Here is a 13,557-nt window from a genome sequence, read left to right on the forward strand (position 1 = left end):
TGACTTGACCCAAGTAGTTATCCACACACACTGGTTTGTAAACTCTGGACATAGTTTAAGCAGCATCGCCCAACCGTCCTTGACCGTGGACACGGCTATTCGAATAGTTTTACACTCTGCAAAGGTTGCACACTGTACCCACAAGATCCGGGGAACTTTCGTGTCATCCACGACCCGCGATACCTCAAGTACCCGGGGTAAGCACCCGATCACTACCTTTCCCTAGACGACACTAACATGGAGTCCACTCGATTGGTAGTAACCCCCGTGCCCAACATTTCACATCATAAAGTTGTGGAGCCTCGCTCCCATATTCATCACATACCACAAGCACGGGGTACCAACGGTGTGTCCGGTGCCCTGTGAAAACAGTCATGGCCGCCGTACCTGGCATGACCCCGTCCCGAGAGAGAGCACCAACTGTCCCCCGTCACTAGTAATGCGGGCTCAAAGCTAGTATCGATCTAGGTAATCAATATCATATAAGGGTAGAGTGGTTGCGCATGTAAGGTTGGGACAGTCATCAAATCTTAAATCTAATCCGTTTTCGAAAACAACACACACACTTGCCTCGGTACACCACTTCGTCATCAAGCGGTTACCCATCCCATCATCTCCCTCGGGCATAAGTGGCACCCGACGGGGTTTTCGAAAAAGTCTTTTGAAAATACTTTGTCTCCATCATCATGCATATTCCCGTCCCTTTTTGCGTAGCACTACTTTAGCATCCTATCTACTCCCACCGGCATAACCCTCATAAGAAGGTATGGTCATGCACAATGCAAGTATCAACGAGGAAGTACGGCGACAAACCATCAAAGTGGATACCACCTCATCATGATTCCGTTGCAACAACAATATGGTGCTATATGACATGCATAAAAAGGTTTCATAGACATGGTCAAAGGGCTGCTTGCCTGGTTCATCAGAGTCTTCAAGTCTTCTGGTCCTTCTCCAAGTTCTCCGTCTACTTCGTCAACTAACGTCGGAAACAATCATAATAAGCAACACAACAAGGCAGGAAATAAAAGTGCTCTAAAAATATGAGTTGGACTTTTCTAGGATACCTCTGGTCATATGAGGGATGACCAAAGTGGTTTCATTAGGATTTGATCAATGGACATCTCTGAACATTTCAATATGATGGAATCAAGGGGTTTATGGATTTGTAAGAAGTGTACAGAAATATATTTTGGAAAAATGAGCAAAGGCACCCATTTAACAAAGGATGATTTTAGAAGCATCTAGGAATTGGTTTCACTGGATTTGGAGGTGAGATGATTTTCCTATGAATTTGCAAAGTTGGCTATATATAAAGAAATAGACCATTATTTGAGGTGATACAGAAAGTATGAGTAAAAATGTTCAAAAACTAAGTTTTGAACTTATAGACATCTAGGATTTTGAATCATGGAATTTGGATAAAAAATGGGCTCTCTGTGATTTTCTAAAGTTCATCACAGAAATAGGGAAATGGGGATTTGATAAATATTTGTGAAGAAAAGGTCTCTGGAAAAATGTGCAAGTTGCATCACCAGGTAGATCATGATTTATATAGTCACTAGAATTTGAATCATAAAATTTGGAGTCTATTTGAATTGCTTAAGGATTTTACAAACTGTACAGAAAAGAAAAGGGGAAAAGGTTTTTACCCAAATGGGCTGGATCTGGGCGGCGGCGGCACGCACCGGGTGAGGTTTAGCAGTAGGGCGCCACTGGGCCTGGCCCAGCCTCTCGCGCGCGCCCGCTGGGAGGCCACGTCGAAGGCGGCTTTGCGGGGGTACGCCTTCGCGCAGGGGAGGCGGATCCGGCCGAAGCCGTTTCCACTTAAACGGCGGGGCCCGCCCACCGGGTCGCTGACGAGCGGGGCCCGGTGCTCAGGCTGTCTCCTACCTCCCGCTCGAACAGAGCAGAGGCAGGGAAGGCGAGGCCGAGCGGGTGCCGGCGCTCTCCCGGGCGGCACGGGCCACCTCCGGCGGTGTTCCGCCCATCGGCGTGCTCAGGAGATGATGCCGCGCCCATCCATGGGGGGCACGACCACCGAGGAGCTCAGGGTCGAGCACGGCGTTGGCCGCGGCAGAGGAGGTCGGCGGTGGCGGTGGTTACGGCGCTACGGCCACCGGGAGGAGAGGGAGAAGCACGGGAGGGGCTCGCAGTGATGGTGGTGATGCTCTAGTGCGGTCCAGAGGGAAGGAGGAGGAGAGGTGGGCGCAAATTTAGGCAAAGGCCGACGGCAAGGCTCCGCCCATGGTGGTGGATGGAGGGCACGGGAGGAAGAACGAGTTGGACCAGACGGTTGCTGGGAGGGAGAGAGAGGCAAAGGAGTAGAGAGGAGGCTCGGGGGTGGCCTTAAATAGAAGGGGGCGAGGTGCACAGCGGGGCCGTGCGCCCGCGAGGCTGTTGCCATCGCTGCAAGCCACGGGGGCTCGTGTGGGAGTGTCTGGGTTTTCCTGGACGTCGACTACGTCGGGAGAGATAGAGAAGGAGTGGGGAGAGGTCAGAGACGCGCGTGTGTGAGCCGCACCATTGGCGCGCTCGGGCGGCCTCTGTTTGCTAGCGCGGAGGCGCGGGGAGGAGGAGAGAGGAGGGCGCCGACCGCGTAGCATGTTGCGGACGCCGAGGCAACTCGACTGGCGCGAGGGGGAGGCTCGAGGTGGACGGGAGTGCCGTGTCAACGGTCGGGAGCACGCTGACGTGCTCCAGAGCGCGTCTTTGGCCGGCATGACATGCCTTTTTGCGGAATGGGCACGGCCACTTGTGTCTGGAAGCTGCAGGGGGGAGTAAACAATGGGAAAGTGGCATTGGATGCCCTGGAACATGCCCGGAGTGAGAGAGAGAGATGAGAAAGGGAGGGGGAAGTGGCTGCCCAGAGAGGAAAAATGGGTCTCTTCCCCCCTTCATCATTGCCTCTCGGGCACGGAAGAACACCAGAGGTAAAGGGGGACCACGAGGGGATGTGGTAAAAAGGAGAACTCATGGAGATTAGTGGAAGTGGCCAAAAATGGGATTTTGGTAAAGTGGCAGAAGGTGTTTGATGATGGTTTGGGCAAGTAGATGATTTGCATCTGCCGTGAGACTCCATAGGGTGAAATGACACATATAATTAGGGCCTTCCACCAATTTGGAGCTCATTTGAAGAAAGTTGACAATGCAACTTTGGTAAACCCTAGAAATTAGCACAAATGAACTTGTGTAGATCTAGTTGAGAAAATCACTTCTCCTTGATGCACCACTTGGTGTAGTGTCATCATTTGAGGTTGTGAACATGCCCAGAAAAGTTGAGATCAAAAGGAGAAAGTTTCCAATGTAGAGTTGTTGAAATTTGGTTCTGGACAGGAAGGGTTTTGGGGCACTTTGATCAAGTTAACTTGTTCTCCAACCTGTGCCATTTGGTCTAGATGAATTATTAGACCATTTGAGCATGTTCACAAGGTTTGATAACATTTGGACATGTTTGGCAATGTAAAGTTGCTCATATGTGACATGGACAGAAATGGTTTTGAGGGGATTTCATGGAGTTATACTATTCTCCATGGCATGATACTTGTCAAGATCGCCCAAAATGTCATATGTGACATGCTAGAATTTTCTTGGAATTTTTGGAGAATATTTCTTTTGTAAACATTTCAAAAGCTTGAAATATCCAGAAAAGGTTTTTGAGGGGTTTGACCAATATTTTGAACATGACCATGTGTTGAAACTCTTATATATGGACAATAGATGTCCTATGAGTTTCCCTAAATTTTGTCAAATGTTTTTGAAGCAATAAAATAATTTTTACCTATTAAAGGCCATTTCTGGCCTTAAGAAAAAGCTTATAAATAAAATAGGAAAAATAACTTTAAAAATTATATTTTTGTGTTTTCTGGGTATCCTATATCTAATAGGAGTCAAATATATTTTTGGAAAGATTTTTACTGCCCTTAATTAAGTACTTGCAGTGCAAACCTAAATTTAGGGGTTTTTGAAAAACTAATTTTTGAAAATACTATTTGGCCAAATTATTTTTGCAAGAAATTATTTTGATGTCCTATACACATGGCATGATCATTGGGAAAGGTTTTTGGATCAAGGAGAAGGAGTATAAGAGTTGGAGGATTTATTTTATTTTTAGAGCACTTGCAAACAACAGACAAAAACCAATCAAGGCAAGGTCCAAAACACTCAAAAGTTTTTGTCAAACCACATTTTAGCATCATTTATTGACTTAAGTTTTGTGACATGAAAATCAGGGTGTGACAAGCCGCGTCGACTGTCCATGATGGAATGGATTTTTTGGTTAGAGGCGCTCTAATGAATACTCGCGGAAGGAGGATGGTGTGATTCGAATCTAGATCCTCGCCTCTCTTTATAGGCAGCTCATTCGCGCAGCTAGGGGGTAGAATGTAAACATACCCTGGCTTTTCGCATTCGTTCGACACGTGGAAGATTGCCATTATTGGACGTGGAAGCCAAGGAGTGCAACATTTATAAGAAGTTGGACACCATTCGGCGAGTACATGGAAGTTGGAGAAGAACCCGCCTTGCAATGCCGAAGACAATATGCGCACCGGACTCGTCGTCATTGAAGCCTGGTTCGGGGGCTACTGAGGGAGTCCTGGATTAGGGGGTGTCCGGATAGCCGAACTATCACCGTCGGCCGGACTCCAAGACTATGAAGATACAAGATTGAAGACTTCATCCCGTGTCCGGATGGGACTTTCCTTGGCGTGGAAGGCAAGCTTGGCGATACGGATATGAGATCTCCTACCATTGTAACCGACTCTGTGTAACCCTAGCCCTCTCCGGTGTCTATATAAGCCAGAGGGTTTTAGTCCGTAGGACGAACAACAATCATACCATAGGCTAGCTTCTAGGGTTTAGCCTCCTTGATCTCGTGGTATATATACTCTTGTACTACCCATATCATCAATATTAATCAAGCAGGAGTAGGGTTTTACCTCCACAGAGAGGGCCCGAACCTGGGTAAAAACATCGTGCCCCTTGTCTCCTGTTACCATCCGCCTAGACGCACAGTTCGGGACCCCCTACCCGAGATCCGCCGGTTTTGACACCGACAATGACCTTGAAGATAGAAAGGTTCCTGGGTCATTTTACCACATCTAGTCATAACACTAACAACATTATCATTGTTCTTACTATTCAACTCATTAAGAAAATCATCTTGTGACTTAAGTACTTGTTCTACTTGAGTTGTAACCATGGAAGCATGTTTACTAATAAGCTTAAGATCATTAACAATTCTACTCATATAATCACCCAAGTGGTCGAGCATGTAAGCTTTACGTTTTGATTGTCTACTAACATCAGCATTGAAATTTTCTTGTTTAACAATAAAAATATCAAACTCATCCAAGCATTGACTAGCAGACTTATTACAAGGAATATCACCTTCATCAAATCTATGGAGAGAGTTTACCTCTACTACCTGTGTCAGGTTGTCAAGACCATGTATTTCTTCAATAGGTGGTAGATTTTTAACATCTTCAGCTTTAATACCTTTTTCTTTCATAGAATTCTTTGCCTCTTTCATATCTTTAGCACTGAGAAATAGAATACCCCTTTTCTTCGGAGTTGGCTTAGGAGTTGGTTCAGGAAGTGTCCAATCATTAACATTACTCAATATATAATTCAATAGCAATTCAGCTTGCTCAATAGTTCTTTCCCTGAAAACACAACCAGCATAACTATCCAGGTGGTCTCTGGAAGCATGGGTTGGTCCATTATAAAAGATATAAAGTATTTCATTTTTCTTGAGAGGATGATCATGCAAAGCATTAAGTAATTGGAGAAGCCTCCCCTAAGCTTGTGGGAGAATCTATTCTTGAATTTTCATAAAGTTAAATATTTCCATTAAAGCAGCTTGTTTCTTATGAGGGGGGAAATACTTTGCATAGAAGTAGTAAATCATATCCTGGGGACTACGCACACAACCAGGAGCAAGAGAATTAAACCATAACTTAGCATCACCCTTTAACGAGACAGGAAACAACTTAAGAATATAGTAATAGCAAATTTTTCCTCATAAGCAAATAGGGTGGCCATATCATTCAATTTAGTAAGATGTTCCACAATAGTTTCGAATTCGTAACCATAGAAAGGATTAGATTCAACCAAAGTAATTAACTCAGGATCAATAGATAATTCATAATCCTCATCAATAACAAACATAGGTGAAGTAGCAAAACTGGGATCATATTTCATTCTAGCATTCAAAGATTTTTCTTCAAGCTTAGCTAATAGTTTCTTAAGATCTTCTGTATCATTGCAAGCAAAGAAGTCTCTAGCAATTTCTTCATCCATAACATAACCCTCAGGTACAACAGGCAATTCATACTTAGGGGAGAATCATAATCTTCATTTCAATAATATCATCAGTTTCAGCAATTTCATTCTCTCTAACCCTAGCAAGTTGTTCATCAAGAAATTCACCTAGTGGTACAGTATTATCAAGCAGAGAAGTAGTTTCATCATAAGCATCATGCATAGCAGAAGTGGCATCACCAATAACAGGCGACATATTGGAATCAATAGCAGGTGTAGGCGTCACAAGTTTTGAAGGAAATATGCCCTAGAGGCAATAATAAAGTTATTATTTTATATTTTCTTATATCGTGATAAATGTTTATTATTCATGCTAGAGTTGTATTAACCAGAAACTTGATACATGTGTGGATACATAGACAAAACACCATGTCCCTAGTAAGCCTCTACTAGACTAGCTCATTAATCAAAGATGGTTAATTTTCCTAACCATACACATGTGTTGTCATTTGATGAGCGGGATCACATCATTAGGAGAATGATATGATGGACAAGATCCATCCATTAACATAGCATATATATCGTTCAGTTTTACTACTATTGCTTTCTTCAGGTCAAATACATATTCCTTTGACTATGAGATTATGCAACTCCCGGATACCAGACGAATTCCTTGTGTGCTATCAAACATCACAACATAACTGGGTGATTATAAATATGCTCTACAGGTATCTCCGAAGGTGTTTTGTTGGGTTGGCATAGATCGAGATTAGGATTTATCACTCTGAGTATCGAAGAGGTATCTCTGGGCCCTCTTGGTAATGCACATCATAATAAGCGTTGCAAGCAATGTGACTAATGAGTTAGATGTGGGATGATGCATTACAGAACGAGCAAGGAGACTTGCCGGTAATGAGATTGAACTAGGTATGATGATACCGACGACCAAATCTCGGGAAAGTAAGATACCAATGACATAGGGAATAACGTATGCTGTCATAGCGGTTCGATCGATAAAGATTTTCATAGAATATTTGGGAGCCAATATGAGCATCCAGGTTCCGCTATTGGTTATTGATCAGAGAGGTGTCTCGGTCATGTCTACATAGTTCTCGAAGCCGTAGGGTCCGCACGCTTAATGTTTGATGACGATTTCTATTATATGAGTTATGTGATTTGGTGAAAGAATGTTGTTCGGAGTCCCGGATGAGATCACAGACATGATGAGGAGTCTCAAAATGGTCAAGAGGTAAAGATTGATATATTGGATGATATTATTCGGACACTGCAAGTGTTCCGGAATGTATCGGGTACATATCGGAGTACCGGGGGTTACCGGAACCCCCCAGGGGAAGATATAGGACATATGGGCCATAGGAGGGAGGCACACCAGACCACAAAGGGGTGGCCCCCCACATGGAAGGAGGCCGAATTGGAGTAGGAGAGGGGCGAAGCCCCCCTTTCCTCCCCCCTCTCTCTTTCCCCCTTTCCTCCTTCGGTAAAAGGAAAGGGGGGACGAATCCTACTAGGAGCCCAATTAGGACTCCTCCTACAAGGGGCGGGCCTAGGGCCGGCCTCCCCCTCCCTCCTTTATATACTTGGGGGGCGCCTACAACACACATCAATTTTTCCAAGCCGTGTGTGGCGCCCCCCTGCATAGTTTACGCCTCCGGACATATTCACATAGTGCTTAGGCAAATCCCTGCACGGACCACTTCACCATCACCATCACCACGCTGTTGTGCTAACGAAACTATCCCTCGAAACTTTGCTGAATCAAGAGTTCGAGGGACATCATCGAGCTGAACGTGTGTAGAACTCAGAGGTGCCGTACGTTTGGTGATTGATCGGTCGGAACGAGAAGAAGTTTGACTACATCAACCGCGTTAACAAACATTTCCGCTTTCGGTCTACGAGGGTACGTGGACACACTCTCCCCTTCTCCATGTTATGCATCTCCTATATATATCTTCCGTGAGCATAGGATTTTTTTTGAAATTGCATGCTACGTTCCTCAACAGTGGTATCCGAGCCAGGTCTATGCGTAGATGATATGCACGAGTAGAACACAAAGAGTTGTGGGCGGTGTTCGGCATACTGCTTACCACAATGTCTTATTTTGATTCGGCGGTATTGTTAGATGAAGTGGCCCGGACCAACCTTACATGACCTCGTTCATGAGACCGGTTCCACCGACAGACATGAAACTAGATTTGCATAAAGGTGGCTGGGGGTGTCTGTTTCTCCTACTTTAGTTGAATCGAATTTGACTGTGGCCGATCCAAGAGCATATGAGATGTTCCAAGAGCTGAAATTGGTATTTCAGACTCATGGCCGTGTCGGGAGGTATGAGACCTCTAACAAATACTTTGCCTACAAGATGGAGGAGAATAGCTCAGCTAGTGAGCATGTGCTCAGAATGTCTGGGCACTACAATCGCTTGAATCAAGTGGTAGTTAATCTTCCAGATAAGATAGTGATTAACAGATTCTCTAGTCACTATCACCAAGATACTAGAACTTCGTGATTAACTATAATATGCAAGGGGTAATGGAAAATATTCCTGAGCTCTTCACGATGCTGAAATCAGCGAAGGTAGAAATCAAGAAAGAGCATCAAGTGTTGATGGTTAACAAGACCACTAGTTTCAAAAAAAGGGCAAAGGAAAAGAAAGGGAACTTCAAGAAGAATGGCAAGAAAGTTGCCACTCCCATGAACAAACCCAAAGCTAGACCAAAGCCTGAAACTGAGTGCTTCTACTGCAAAGGAAATGGTCATTGGAAGCGGAAGTTCCCCGAATACATGGCGGATAAGAAGGATGGCAAAGTGAACAAAGGTATATTTGATATACACATTATTGATGTGTACTTTACTAGTGTTCGTAGCAACCCCTGGGTATTTGATACCGGTTCAGTTGCTAAGATTAGTAACTCGAAACAGGAGTTGCAGAATGAACAGAGACTAGTTAAGGATGAAGTGACGATGTGTGTTGGAAGTGGTTCCAAGATTGATATAATCATCACCGCACACTCCCTATACTTTCGAGATTAGTGTTGAACCTAAATAAATGTTATTTGGTGTTTGCTTGAGCATGAATATGATTGATCATGTTTATTGCAATACGGTTATTCATTTAAGTCAGAGAATAATTGTTGATACACATGAATAAAACCTTCTATGGTCATACACCGAATGTAAATGGTTTATTGAATCTCGATCGTAGTGATACACATATTCACCATATTGATGCCAAAAGATGCAAAGTTGATAATGATAGTACAGCATACTTGTGGCACCGCCGTTTAGGTCATATTGGTGTAAAGCGCATGAAGAAACTCCATGCAGATGGACTTCTGGAATCACTTGATTATGAATCATTTTATACTTGCGAACCATGCCTCACGGGAAAGATGACTAAAACTCCATTCTCCGGAACAATGGAGCGAACCAATGACTTATTGGAAATAATACATACCGATGTATGCGGTCCTATGAGTGTTGAGGCTCGCGGCGGGTATCATTATTTTCTAACCTTCACAGATGATTTGAGCAGATATGGGTATATCTACTTAATGAAACACAAGTCTGAGACATTTGAAAAATTCAAAGAATTTCAGAGTGAAGTAGAGAACCATCGTAACAAGAAAACAAAGTTTCTACGATTCGACCGCGAAGGCGAATATTTGAGTTACGAGTTTGGCCTTCATTTAAAACAATGTGGAATAGTTTCACAACTCACGCCACCTGGAACACCACAGCGTAATGGTGTGTCCGAACATCATAACCATACTTTATTAGATATGGTGTGATCTATGATGCCTCTTACCGATTTACCACTATTGTTTTCAGGTTATGCATTAGAGACAACTGCATTCACTTTAAATAGGGCACCGTCTAAATCCGTTGAGACGACACCGTATGAACTGTGGTTTGGCAAGAAACCTAAGCTATCACTTCTTAAAGTTTGGGGTTGCAATGCTTATGTGAAAAAGCTTTAACCAGATAAGATCAAACCCAAATCGGAGAAGTGCGTCTTCATAGGATACCCAAAAGAAACTGTTGGGTACACCTTCTATCAGAGATCCGAAGGCAAGATCTTTGTTGTTAAGAATGGATCCTTTCTAGAGAAGGAGTTTCTCTCAAAATAAGTGAGTGGCAGGAAAGTAGAACTCGATGAGGTAATTGTACCTTCTCTCGAATTGGAAAGTAGCTCATCACAAAAAACTGTTCACGTGATGCCTACACCAACTAGAGAGTAAGCTAATGATGATGATTATGAAACTTCAGATCAAGTTACTACCAAACCTTGTAGGTCAAAAAGAGCACGTTCCTCACCAGAGTGGTATGGTAATCCTGTTTTGGAAGTCATGTTACTAGACCATGACGAACTTACAAACTATGAGGAAGCAATGATGAGCCCAGATTCTGATAAATGGCTTGAGGCCATGAAATCTGAGATAGGACTCATGTATGAGAACAAAGTATGGACTTTGACTGACATGCTCGATGGTCAGCAAAATTGAGAATAAATGGACATTCAAGAGGAAGACGGACACTGATAGTAGTGTTACTATCTACAAAGCTCGAATTGTAGCAAAAGGTTTTCGACAAGTTCAAGGTGTTGACTATGATGGTATTTTCTCACTCGTATCGATGCTTAAAGTCTATCTGAATCATGTTAGAAATTGTAACTTTTTATGAAATCTGGCAAATGGATGTCAAAACTACATTCCTTAATGGATTTATTAAAGAAGAGTTGTGTATGATGCAACTAGAAGGTTTTCTCAATCCTAAAGGTGCTAAAAAAGTGTGCAAGCTCCAACGATCCTTCTATGGACTGGTGCAAGCATCTCGGATTTGGAATATACACTTTGATGAGTTGATCAAAGCATATAGTTTTATACAGACTTACGATGAAGCCTGTATTTACATGAAAGTGAGTGGGAGCACTAAAACCTTTCTGATAAGTGTATGTGAATGACATATTGTTGATCAGAAATGATGTAGAATTTTCAAAGGAGTGCTTGAAAGGAGTTTTTCAAAGAAAGACCTCGAGAAGCTACCTATATATTGGGTATCAAGATCTATAAAGATAGATCAAGATGCTTGATAAGACTTTCGATGAGTACATACCTTGATAAGATTTTTGAAGGAGTTCAAAATGGATCAGCCAAAGAAGGAATTCTTGCCTGAGTTGTAAGGTATGAAATTGAGTAAGACTCAAAACCCGACCACAACAGAAGATAGAGAGAGAATGAAAGTCAGTCCCTATGCCTCAGCCATAGGTTCTATAAAGTATGATATGCAGTATACCAGACCTATTGTGTACCTTGCCATGAGTTTGGCAAAGGGGTACAATAGTGATCCAGGAGTAGATCACTGGACAGCGGTCAAAATTATCCTTAGAGGACTAAGGAAATATTTCTCGGTTATGGGGGTGATAAAGAGTTCATCATAAAGAGTAACGTTGATGCAAGCTTTGACACCGATCTGGATGACTCTAAGTCTCAATCTAGATACATATTGAAACTGGGAGCAATTAGCTAGAGTAGCTCCATGCAGAGCATTGTAGACATAGAAATTTGCAAAATACATACGAATCTGATTATGGCAGACCCATTGACTAAACTTCTCTCACAAGAAAAACATGATCACACCTTAGTACTCTTTGGGTGTTAATCACATGGCGATGTGAACTAGATTATGGACTCTAGTAAACCCTTTCGGTGTTGGTCACATGGCGATGTGAACTATGGGCGTTAATCACATGGTGACGTGAACTATTGGTGTTAAATCACATGGCAACTGAACTAGATTATTGACTCTAGTACAAGTGGGAGACTATAGTAAATATGCCCTAGAGGCAATACTAATGTTGTTATTTTATATTTCCTTATATCATGATAAATGTTTATTATTCCATGCTATAATTGTATTAAACGGAAACTTGATACATGTGTGGATAGATAGAGAAAACACTATGTCCCTAGTAAGCCTCTACTAGACTAGCTCGTTAATCAAAGATGGTTAAGTTTCCTAACCATATACATGTGTTGCCATTTGATGAAAGGGATCACATCATTAGGAGAATGATGTGATGGGCAAGACCCATCCGTTAACATAGCATATTGATCGCTCAGTTTTATTGCTATTGCTTTCTTGATGTCAAATACATATTCCTTCGACTATGAGATTATGTAACTCACGGATACCGGAGGAATGCCTTGTGTGCTATAAAATGTCACAACATAACTGGGTGATTATAAATATGCTCTACAATTATCTCCGAAGGTGTTTTGTTTGGTTGGCATATATCAAGAATAGGATTTGTCACTCTGAGTATCGGAGAGGTATCTCTGGGCCCTCTCGGTAATGCACATCATAATAAGCCTTGCAAGCAATGTGAATAATGAGTTAGTTGTGGGATGATGCATTACGGAACGAGTAAAGAGACTTGCTGGTAACGAGATTGAATTAGGTATGAAGATACCGATGATCGAATCTCGGGCAAGTAACATACCGACGACAAAGGGAATAACGTAATGTGTCATTGCGGTTCGACCGATAAAGTTCTTCGTAGAATATGTGGGAGCCAATATGAGCTTCCAGGTTCCGCTATTGGTTATTGACCGGAGAGGTGTCTCGGTCATGTCTACATAGTTCTTGAACCCGTAGGATCCGCACGCTTAACGTTCGATGACGATTTGTATTATATGAGTTATGTGATTTGGTGACCGAATGTTGTTCGGAGTCCCGAATGAGATCACAAACATGACGAGGAGTCTCAAATGGTCGACGGGTAAAGATTGTCATGTTGGATGATAGTATTCGGACACCGGAAGTGTTCCAAAATGTATCGGGTACATATCGAAGTACCGAGGTACCGGAACTCCTCGGGGGAAGATATGGGCCATATGGGACATAGGAGGGAGGCACACTAGCCCACAAAGGGGTGGCACGTCCCACATAGGGAAGGAGGCCGAATGGGACTAGGAGAGGGGGCGGCGCCCCCCTTTCCTTCTCCCTCTCTCTCTCTCGTTCCCCCTCCGGTAAAAGGAAAGGGGGGTCGAATCCTACTAGGAGCCCAAGTAGGACTCCTCCTACTCGGGGCGCACCTAGGGTTGGCCTCCTCCCCTTTCCTCCTTTATATACGTGGTGGAGCGCCTACAACACACATCAATTGTTCCTAGCCGTGTGCGGCACCCCCCTCCATAGTTTATGCCTCCGGTCATATTCACGTAGTGCTTAGGCGAAGCCCTGCGTGGATCATTTGACCATCACCGTCACCATGCC

This window comes from Triticum aestivum, chromosome 1B, assembly GCF_018294505.1.
Source record: "Triticum aestivum cultivar Chinese Spring chromosome 1B, IWGSC CS RefSeq v2.1, whole genome shotgun sequence".
NCBI lineage: Eukaryota > Viridiplantae > Streptophyta > Magnoliopsida > Poales > Poaceae > Triticum > Triticum aestivum.